The sequence below is a fragment of the Propithecus coquereli genome, unplaced genomic scaffold, assembly GCF_000956105.1.
Source record: "Propithecus coquereli isolate 6110/MARCELLA unplaced genomic scaffold, Pcoq_1.0 Scaffold35, whole genome shotgun sequence".
Classification (NCBI taxonomy): domain Eukaryota; kingdom Metazoa; phylum Chordata; class Mammalia; order Primates; family Indriidae; genus Propithecus; species Propithecus coquereli.
Window position 1 is genome coordinate 2,701,011 of NW_012149174.1, and position 11,374 is coordinate 2,712,384.

At 41.8% G+C, this 11,374-nt stretch overlaps 1 pseudogene; it reads right to left on the reverse strand.

The window, feature by feature from the left end:
- Window positions 1-7,715: 7,715 nt before the first annotated feature.
- LOC105815869 overlaps window positions 7,716-11,374 on the reverse strand; it is a 29,649-nt pseudogene continuing 25,990 nt past the window's right edge.

Below are 11,374 nucleotides of genomic sequence, written 5' to 3' on the forward strand. Positions count from 1 at the left end.
AACTCATTCATCCTTCTTGAACAGCATCGCTTAAGGAGCATAAATTCTACAAACTCCAAGGCCCTTTCAGCTCTAACGTTCTATAATTATGTAAGTTAGCTCTAACACCAAAAAAGCATTTCATAAAATGGATTTCTAAATACACTTTGAGTCAGACTCTGGCTGAATTTCCTGGCAGCTATGACACCAAAGAATGACACAGCTACGGACTTACCTATGATTAATTCGTGGGAAACTGAGGTGAGTTTTTTTTTAATGCTGACTGTGTATTAAGGTTACTAGGTCATTTAGTATGTGAAAGTATATCAGTATATCTCCCCCTCTCATGAATCACCATTAAAAATAGGTTAGCTTGTAGTTGTAATTTAATAGATCATATTCCTTTTGTGAATTTTTAGGGATTGCTTATGAGGGATATGAAGTGAAGCCATTTCCCTATGTAGAACCACTGGAACCTTTGAAAAGGCTAAAAGAGAGTATGATGAATTGGTTAAAAGCATGGATTTTGAAATTACATCTGCTCAGGTTCAAATCCAAGTACTGCCACTTGATAGTTGTGTGGCCTTGGGCTCATTACTAAACCTTTTTGTGCTTCAGTTTACTTATCTGCCTTATAAGGTCATTGTGAGGATTAAATGTGTCTATTCCATGTAAAGCACTTGGAACACCACCTACCATAAGCATTTAGTATTGTTATTATTATTGGACAGAAAAAATTTATTTAGGAAGGTACCCTGTCATATAGAGCTATAGGCATAATTATGTGAACTTGATATTTCGTCAAGATCAGTTCAGCTGCTTTGGTGATTTTTTGGGGGGCTATAGGTCCCATTGGAATTCCAAAGCCACAAAAATGTCATTGTTTTAATCATTGTTTCATCCTATTTGCATTTTACTAAGGATAAATATTTTTTATCTGTATGGGGTACATACTTGCTCTTAAGGAGAAATGTTCTACAGAAAACTGAAGTACAGAAAGAGGAAGTTTAGAGGCAGAAGTGAATGAAGGAAGTGGTTCTTATGTTTGCTTTGTGCTTTCATTTGTGAATATTCATTTCAAGGGTGTTTTTATCGGGAGAAATTTCTGCTGCAGTTCAAGGAACTAAAATGTCAAGTTCAGCTGAAGCAGTGAGTCAGGGTTTTTCTAAGACCATTCCTATTCAAGCTACTTCATTCTGGATAACAAATCAAAGTTCTTCAGCTCATTGTTAATGAATTACCTGTGATTATTTCAAATTAAGCTTCATTTATTTGAGCCTTGGAAAGCACCTAGCAAAGCATCTCCCTCTCAGTCATCCCTGGGAACCTGAGCTGGGACCAAATAGCCAAAAAAGAAAAAAAGGAGGAGGGACATGGATCATGGTTTCTTTTGTGGCCCCACCCTTCCTTCAGACTCTTGTCCCATTGGTGAACAGCTATCTGCCCAAGTTTTCCCGAAGGCTCTCTGTTCCTCAGTCTAAGGAACCATTTTTATGGGGCTCATCAGAAGTGGGTTGTGAAGGTTTTCTTCTTGTCTGAAGGATCTTACACCATGAAAAGGTCTTTTCATTCTCCCTTTGGTTGATCTGGAACATGGAGCTGCCACTGTTTTGGAGAAATGAGCCAAAGCGCCAGTCCCATTCCCTCAGGGCAGGGGGAGGTTCTCAGAAGTTCCTATCCCTACACAAAGGAGGCAGGGATGGTTGTTGTTCTCCCTGGCTGGGAGCCTGATGCAGCACAAGTGCCAGGCTGTGCCTGAGCTGGGATGTGGCCATCACTGGCTGAGATTGGCTGTGGGGGGATGTCAGTTTCCACCTCTGCTCCTTTAGGTTGAAAAGATTTCAGGATAATCCTTCATATGTTGCCCTGTTGGGTGCGATCTGCACACAATGTAAAAGCTCCTTGATAATGAGGGTGCACAAAAATTAAAAAGAAAATAATGAGTGTGTATGTATTATTCTTTTGTGTTAAGAAGATTAGATCTATCTTATCTCTTCTTCTAAACCTTAATTCTAATTATGTTTGTAATCAAATAAAGCCAGTTAAACTGTGGTTTGGGCTGAGACTGATGACAACTACAATCTAGAAACTGATGCCCACTCTGAATTATAAAATCTTGTGCTTTTGGGAGGCTGAAGTGGGAGCATCGCTTGAGGCCAGGAGTTTAAAGACCAGCCTGGGCAACATAGTGAGACCCTGTCACAATAAAAAATAAAAAAAATTAGCTGGGCATGGTGGCACATGCCTGTAGTCTTAGCTACTCAGGAGGGTGAGGTGGGAAGATGGCTTGAGCCCAGGAGTTTGAGGTTACAGTGAGCTACGATTAAGCCACTGCACTCTAGCTCAGGTGATAGAGTGAGATTCTGTTTCAAAAAAATGAAAAAATTAAAATTAAAAAACCAAAATCCTATACTGAAAATAATTGTCATCTGTGACAATGCCTGAAGGTTTGGGTTGTGCCTCTTATGCATCTTATAAGGGCAGTATGTCATTTAGCAGAGTACAAATCATTGGAAAGTGTGTCCAAGTCATATCTATTTTCTAACCCAACATACCATTTTTAAAGAACACATGTAAGCTCCACATACCTTCTACCACAAAAACCAACTATAGTGCTATAGACTGCATGTTTCCCCCCAAAATTCATAGTTTGAAAATCTACCTTGAATGTGAAGGTCTGAGGTGGGGTCTTTGGGAGGTAATTAGGTCATGAGAGTAGAGCCCTCTTGCACAGGATTAGTGCCCTTATAAAAGAGACCCCTGGGCTGGGTATGATGGCTCATGCCTGTAGTCCTAGCACTTTGGGAGGCCGAGGCAGGAGGATCGCTTGAGGCCAGGAGTTTGAGACCAGCCTGGACAACCCTGGTCTCTACAAAAAATTTAAAAATTAGCCAGGCATGGTGGCACGTGCCTTTGGTCCTAGCTACTTGGGAGGTTGAGGTAGGGAGTTCCCTTGAGCCCAGGAGTTGGAGGTTACAGTGAGCTATGACTGTGTCACTGTACTCCTTCCACCATGTGAGGACACAGTGAGTAAGCAACAAGGAAGTGGGCTCTCACCAGACAACACATCTCGCCAGAGTCTTGATCTTGGACTTCTCAGCCTTCAGAACTGTGAGAAATACATTTCTGTTTTTTATAAGCCACCTAGTCTATGATGTTCTCTTGTAGCAACCTAAATGGACTAAAACACATAGTTTATTTTTTAACCCTTTAAAAATGGGAGATCATATCTTTCCTAGCTCACTGTTGGGGAGGTTTATTCTAATCAGTATACACCTCTAATTAGACACAAACATGTGAAAAGAGAAAGCTTGTCTATATAATAGTTGATGTTCAGTAAATGTTTAAAGGAATGAAAGATCATAATTCTGATAGTTAACAACAAAATCATATACTTCAATAAAAAAATCAATTCCATCTGGGCACGGTGGCTCACACCTATAATCCTAGCACTCTGGGAGGCTGAGGTGGGAGGATTGTTTGAGCTCATGAGTTCGAGACTAGCCTGAGCAAGAGTGAGACCCCGTCTCTACTAAAAATAGAAAGAAATTATCTGGACAACTAAAAATATATAGAAAATATTAGCCAGGCATGGTGGTGCGTGCCTGTAGTCCCAGCTACTCAGGAGGCTGAGGCAGGAGGATCACTTGAGCTCAGGAGTTTGAGGTTGCTGTGAGCTAGGCTGACGCCATGGCACTTACTCTAGCCTGGGCAACAAAGTGAGACTTTGTGTCAAAAAAAAAAAAATCGTTTCCATCAATTAAGCATGCACGTCCTTCTAGGTGTTTTACACCTATTCTACAATTTCATGTTCATTCTCCTCCTCCCATTTTCAGAAAGAAGGGCAAGAGCTCTAGCATGTCTTATAGATTTCACCTTGTTCTATGCGGACCTCATACTTCTTTCCTTTACAATGTAGAAGGTGATTCTTTTGTCTTTTGTGCATTTCTCATGTCCACGTCATCTCCTCAAGCTGGACCCCTAAATCAACCCGACTTTCTATATTTTTAGGAAGCCTCCATCCGTGGGTGATATAACTGAATTGGTGGAACTAAATCTGTGAGAGTGGAAAACAATCTTATTCTTTGTTACCACTGTCCCTTCAAACCTGTTCTATGGACCATTTCTTTTCCATAGATTTATCACCCACTCTGAGAAAGTAAAAAGCCTTGTTTCGTGATTAAAATGTCTAGCTCAATGTAGTAATTAAGACTCTAAGTTTCATTCAAGTTAACATTTCCCCCTTTCCTAGCTTGAGTGGATTGTAGGTGGGCAGCCTGAAGTGGGAGAGAAGCATAATTGGCTTCTGTTTTATTCCTTCTCCTTCCCCAAGTTGCTTTCGCTCTTCAATCCCAGCTCACGCTACCAATGTATGTTGAGGATGCTCTCTGGATTAAGTGGTTATTTATAGCTGCTTCTTTCTCTCCAGGGGCTTTTGTGTTTTCTCTAGGGCTCCTTTGTTGGAAATATATCTAATTGTAATTCCCAGGATGGCCAATGCCTTGGGCTAACTGTTCATAAGTTTGCCCACAGCCTTTAGGCATTGAGTCTGTGCCACACTGACCCTATTAGGGTCCTACTTTCCTCCCCCTACCTCCCCCTTCCGGGGCAGAGTCTCTTTTAAGATTGCTCCAGGCTGGAAAACGTTCTTACATTCTTTGGTTTTCATCCTCTGTTGAAGTATCAATGCCACCTCCTTCTTAGTCCAGTAATCTCAGTCCCGTGCCTTTGAATTTCTCAAGCTTGAGTCAGACACTTGTCCTCTGTGTCACCCAGCCTTCAAAGGGACACACATGAAGCTCTCCATTTGTCCCCCTAAACACTTCTGACTAGGCTGGAGGGAAAGGAAAGCATGTTCTCTCTTCCCTGGGGAAGTGGTAGTGAGGAAGGAAAAACTCCACTCTCCAACAGCTTTCTCCAAATGGAATCTTTCCCAGGTACTTTAACTTCAAAGTTTTTTTATACTGGCGTTAAGACAGCGCCTTTGCAAGTTCTGGTGTAGGTGGTCTAGCACCTCACTCTGGAACGCGCAGGTGCTTGGTCCTTACAGATTTGGTTCTCTGCTTTGGAGTGGAGGCAGGCTTAGCTGAAATGGAGCAGAAAAAATTCCCTTTTAACGTTCTGTTACACTTGTATATAGAGATATTTCTACACCCTCTGCTATCTTAGTCAGATGAGGCTTCTGTAACAAAATATTATAAATTGAGTACCTTATAAACAACAGAAATTTATTTCTCACATTGTGAGGCTGGAGGTCAGAGATCAGTGTGCTGGCACGGTCAGGTTCTGGTGATGGCCCTCTTCCAGGTGGCAGACTGCCAGCTTCTCTTTGTATCTTCATTTAGTAGAGAGTAGAGAGAGGAGGCAAGCTCATTTGTGACTCTTATAAAGGCACTAATCCCATTCATTAGGAGCCCACCCTCATGACCTAATCACCTCCCAAAGTCCCACTTTCCAATACTATCACATTTTGGGGTAGAGTTTCAATATATGAATTTAGAGGGATACAAACATTCAGTCTGTAATACCTGCTCATTATATTGTACCATTTTGATTTGGAAAAAAAATCGTACGGAAAATTAATAGCAAATTCTTACCTAGCATAGCATTTGGTATATGCCAGACACTGCTCTAACTTTACAAATAATAACTTGTTTAATCCTTATAACAACTCTGTGAGGTCGATACAGTTATTATTCCTATTTTTCCAGATGGGAACACTGAGGAATAGAGATCTTTTAACCTGCCCAAGGTCACTGATTAGTAAGTTTCAGAGCTGGAATTTGAACCCATGTAGCATAGCTCTTGACCACGATGTTATGTGTCTCTCACATACTAGGGCAGTGGGAGGGGGTATCCTCTCTGGAGTCAGGCAAACCTGGCGGGAATTCTAACCAGCTCTACTTGCCATGTGACCTCGGAAAAGTTACTCTTACCTCTAGTTTCTTCCTCTGAAAAATGAAGATAATGCATTTGGCCTTTTGCATTCATGTGGCGTGCATCCAGTCAGATGTGGCCCTTTCTATTCCTTCTCTACTTCCTCCATCATGCTAACTGAAGATACAGTCTCTTTGCTTCAAGTGCTTCAGATCTTGTAAGATCTGTCCAATATGAAGAAAGATATTAAGTCCTCTAGTTTAATAAGTAACCTGGGGTTGCATTTTTGCTTTAATGTGTGGTCCTCTCTTTAAGGGAAGTAGGAAAAGGCCTGCAAAGATATTTCCATATTTCTAGTGAAATGCAGGCCTTGATTTAAGCTTATCAATTAAACATTCTTCCTCAAAGTATTCCTGAAGCATTTGCATGAGTAGCAAAGCTTTGGGGAAGGATTCCAGCAGGTTATGAGTAGTCCTGCCAACAGCCTGGCTGTCATCAAGACTGTATGTAAGGACACCATTGCACTGACTGGGACTTTGGCATGGGGGTGCTATGGTGTGTTTAAGTGGAGAAAAACCTACATTTTCATGCTTCATCTTCTTTACCATGTAGAAATGGCACCATCAGTACCAAATAGACCTGGATTCAAACCCCAGTTATATCACTTAATAACTTTGCAAACAGGTCAATTAACGTAGACTTGCTGAGTCTCACTTTTCTCATTTATTAAATGAGGCAATATTTACGTCTTAGGGTGGTTGTGGAGATTAAGTATAATCAGGACTCTTTAGAACTTCAGAGCCCTAGATCACTTCCATTTTAGAATCTCCTGATACATTAGAACAGCAACAACAACAAAGAACAAATGCAAAAATAGAGTTATGAAAACAATGGTATGTTCTAGATATTTACTTTTAACAAGTTAATGTTCTGAGCAGAAACAAATGTAATGCAATATAATTATGTAATTTATAAGATAAGGATTTATACTAAAATGTTAGTTTATGATGTATTATATGGGATGTGTCTGAGGCCCCTCAAGGATATGAGTCTTGGGCTGAATGCTCTCTCCCCACCCCTTGTTAGAGACCTCAGGCTTCGATAAAGCTCTGGGTGGCTCTCCCTGGACCTTAATTCCCATCCTCCTTCTTTCCATTTCCTTTTCTACAACTGCCACTACAACAATAATGAAAAGGACTACTATAAATTTGGCCTTTGCATTGTTCCAAGGCCCCATCGTTTTTTTCTTACAACTTCAGATTTTTAAGTTACTTTCATTAGTTTCCTTGGGGTGGTACATCAAGAGGACTAGAATGGTCTCACCTCATTATTGTTCATCATCCATTTTTAAAAATTGAAATATGATTCACATATTTATAAATTTCACCATTTAAAGTATATAATTCAGTGGTGTCTTGGTCTGTTTTTTGATGCTTATAATAGAATACCTGAAACTAGGTATATTATAAAGAAAAGGAATTTATTTTTTACAGTCAGGGAGGCTGAGAAGTCCACTGTCAAGAGGCTGCCTCTGGTGAGGGTCTTCCTGCTGGTAGGAACTCTGCAAAGTCCCAAGATGGCTCAGGGTATCACATGGCAAGGGGGCTGGTGTGGTAGCCTAGATGTCTCTTCTTTTTTTTTTTTTTTTAAGTTAATAATTTGAAGATGTTTATTGCATCCTATTTTTGGTGGGAGAGAATGTAGCATACGTTTATTTAGCACAACCTTGTGAAATATACAGTGCGTAACTGGTAAGAATCATTTTTCTATCCTTAGTCCATTTCTGAGAACTAAATCATGAACTGCTCCACTGTAATTAAATATTTCTTGCAACAGTTGGGCACCAACTTTGAGATTTATTAATTTTCTTCTCTCACTATAGGCAACAATTCACATTTTCTTTCAATTCTTTAACAATATCCAATCCTCCAGCAAGCTCCACTTTCAGATACAGCTGAGGGTATGTTGGCCAATTTGAGTAAGTTTTTAATCCTTGCTGAACTTCTTCAGCCTCCGATATATCAAATATTTCATATTCAACATCACTACTACTTAATATTTCCAGAATTTGTTTGCTAAATCCACATTTAGCTTCCTGTTTGTTTCCTTTCTTAAAGAGCATCACAGAAGCTTTATTTGTCAGCACTTTTAGCTTTTCGTGTAATTTGGGAGCTTTGGGGCAAATTGTATGTAGCTCTTCAGATGCTTCTAGCTCCTTAGTTGTTAATATATCAAGTCCTCCTATGAGCTCTCCAGAAACAGAGAGCTGAGGATAGGTAGATCAATTGGAATAGGTTTGGGGCTCCGGTGGAACATCTTCGTCTGAGAAGACATCAAAACTGCTACACTGAATGTTACATTTGTGAAGAATTTCCACCATGTGCTTGCTGAAACCACAGTGTGCTTCTTGAGGAGTTCCTTTCATCAGCAACGTGCAGGGGGCAGCGTGCATTAATTTCTTCAGGTAAAGGTTGAGATCTTGAAGCTGCTCACGGTTGCTGGGTGGGAAGGAGGCGCCAGATGCTTGTCGTTGAACTTTTTAGGTCAACTCTAGGGCATGTGTATCATCTAATTGGTTGATTTTCTGAGAATTTTTGAAAAACAGAAAGGTGGGAACAGAACTAATTTCATATTTTTCAGATACTTCAGGAACAGCTTCAGCTTACAGCTTTAAAAATGAAACTCGAGGCTGTTCTTCAGCTAACTCTGCCATTACACGGTTTGTCTGTGCACACCGTGGAGCCCGTGGTGCCCAGAAATGGATCACAGGGAGGGACTCGGCTTTGAGGCACAGCAGCTCCTGAAACTGCCGGGCTAAGCCTGCCTCCACAGCCGCCAGTGCCCCACTGCGTCAGCCACCTCCACCACCTCCAGGCACTCCCGTGAGAATAATTAATCCATTAACCTATTAACCCATGAAGGGATTAATCCATTCATGAGGGCAGGGCCCTCAAGACCCAATCACCTCTTAAAGGCCTCACCTCTCAATACTGCCACATTGGGGATTAAATCTCAGCATGAGTTTAGGAGGGGACAAACAGATATTCGAACCATAGCATTTCACCCCTGAACCCCCAAAACTCATGTCCCTCTCACAAATACATTCCTTGCAACCCCATTTTCCCAGAATCTTACTTCTTCCAGCACCAAAAGTCCAAAATCCTGAGTCTGATATGTAAGCCTGTGGAATTGAAGCAAGTTATCTACTTCCAAGACACAAGGAGATAGTGAGTGATACAAGCATAAGACAGACATTCCCATTCCAAAAGGGGGAAATAACAGCAGCGTTGGTGGTATAGTAGTTAGCATAGCTGCCTTCCAAAAGGGAGAAATAGGCAAAAGAAAGGAGTAACAGCTCTCAAGCAAGTCCAAAACCTAGCAGGGCAGACATGAAATCTTAAAGCTGGAGAATAATCTCTTTTGACTCCATGTGCTGCCTCATGGATACACTGGGACAGAGGTTGGGCCCCCATGGCCTCAGACAGCCCCACCCCCATTGCTTTGCTGGGTGCAGCTCATGTGGCTGCTTCTCTGGGTTGGAGTCCAGTCCTGGAAGCTTTTCCAGGCAGGACTCCACAGTCCTGAGGTCCCACTCCCATGGCTCCCCTAGACTTTGCTCTGGTGGGGGCTCTCTGCAGTGCCTCCACTCCTGGGACAAGTCTCTGCCTGGACAGGCTTTCAACACATCCTTTGAAATCTTGGTAGAGGCCACCAAGCCTCCACAGTTCTTGCTTTCTGCAAGCCTGCAAAATTAACGCAATGTGGACACTGCCATGGTTTATGACTTATGCCTTCCTGAGCTATGCATAAGCTGCACCTGGGGCCACCTAGAGCCATGGCTAGGGCAGCCACAGAGTGCATGCCGGAAGTCACAAGGAGGCCCTGGGCAGCGAGCCTGTGGAGAGTGGCCCAGGCCTGTCCCCTGAAACTTCTGCTCTTCTGGGCCATTGGGCCTGTGATGGGAGGGACAGCCTTGACACCTCAGAAATGCCTTTGGGGTCTTTCTTCCATTGACTTGAGGAGTAGCACCAGACTCCCTTCTCCATATGTTATATTAAAAAAAAATCACACTATCTATACATTTGGAAAGCAGAACTTTATTTCTTATAAAGGGTTACAGCCTGCAAGTTGGCCATTCTGACAGGCAGGGAAATGTAGCCTCTGGCCAAAGCCCTTAGCAAGCACTTTAAGGGATGGAAGGGTGGAATAGGGATTCATGCTGAAAGATCGGCTAAGTATACATATTCAATAGGTTATAGGAGGAGCTATGAATATTCATGAACAGGTGTTGCACACATGCATAATAAGCAAACATGCATGATACATGTGTCCCATGTTCACCTTGGGGCGGAGACTTAACATTTAAATGTATTACAATTAAACCCTATACATCAAAAGGTGAAACAGGGACACAAAGACACTCAAGTGCACAGCCTCTATAAACTGGCCAGAAGCAGTTCATGGTCAGTGGTTTTATCAAGAGAAAGTTACTGAAATCAGTCTCTTATCCAATCAAAGCTGTAGTTATGGCTTGTGGACCGGGGAGTGGGATTCAGCTTCTGATGGTGGATGAGCTATAATTATTTTACTATTGCTTATCTCAAGGCCTGTGCTTGTTTAGCTTCCCGAGAAAAAGAAAAACCTGTGGCAGTTAAAACATCATTTATTCTTTAAGCATAGAAGTGTATGACTTAACCCTTGCTTGGCATGGCCTTAGGTCTTGTTTATAATTTGGTATCTTATTGCTACAAAGAGTCCCTTCTGTCAGTATTATGATCTCTATTTTAACATTAATGCTGGCCAGTTGTTGTGTCTAAATTGTAAAAGGGAGAAGGTATAATGAGGCCTGTCCAACCTCCTGTCCTGTCGTGGCTTGGAACCCAGTTTTTAAGGTTTCTCTGGGATCCCTTTGGCCAAGAGGGGGGTCTGTTCACTTGGTTGGGGGGCTTAGGATTTTATGTTTAGTTTACATATGGTAATATCTTTAGCAAACAGTCTGGGATACACCCTTGATTTCCTCTCCTGAACACACTTTTTCACTCTTTACATGGGCAGGCTGAGTTTTCTAAATCTTTCCACTTTGCTTCCCTTTTGATCGTAACTTCCATCTTTAAATTATTTATTTGCTCCTGAATCTCAGCATAAGTGGCCAAAAGTAAATGTGGAAATCCCTCTATATTTTGCTTAGAAATTTCTTTTGCTAGATATCCTAGTTCATCATCACTCAAGTTTCTCCTCCTGCAAAGCCCTTGGGCATTGACACAGTTCGGCCAAGTTCTTTGCCAATTTATAACAAAGGGTGGCCTTCACTCCAGTTTCCAATACCTGTTCCTCAGTTCCATCTGAAACCTCATCAGCATGGCCTTTACTGTGCGCATTTCTATCAGCATTCTGGTCACAGCCACTTAACCAATCTCTTAGGAGTTCCAAACTTTCCCTAGTCTTCTTGTCTTCTAAGCCCTTACCAGAATCTGGGCTTTTTCTGCCTCCTCCTCCAAATCCTTCCAGCCTCTGCCCA